Here is a 384-nt window from a genome sequence, read left to right on the forward strand (position 1 = left end):
TCCTCTTTCAATTGCAGCCCTCAATCATGTTCCCCCCCTGTAATAAGTGAAAAATAGCCTGCATATGTTTTCATTCATGAGATTATTGTCTGTTGGTTTCTGCACAACTCAGGTTACCGCTACTTCATTCGTTCGTTTAGTCGTGATTATCGGTTGATGGTGGTCTGATGCATCAAACAAACACTGTTGCTAAGTAACTACTAGAAAACAAGGTTCTGTAGGAAGTAATCCCCAGAGCCGAACGCGTCTATGTGCACAGCTCCTACAGTCCTTCACAGGGGTAAATCACCTCATCCATCACCTCCAGTATGCAGGCTGACGCAGACCGTCGTCTGTGCTATGGGGGGTCGGGGGCGAGCCGCTTCCATCATGAAGAGACGATGA

Source organism: Borostomias antarcticus, assembly GCF_949987555.1.
Source record: "Borostomias antarcticus genome assembly, chromosome: 8".
Taxonomy (NCBI): Eukaryota; Metazoa; Chordata; class Actinopteri; order Stomiiformes; family Stomiidae; genus Borostomias; species Borostomias antarcticus.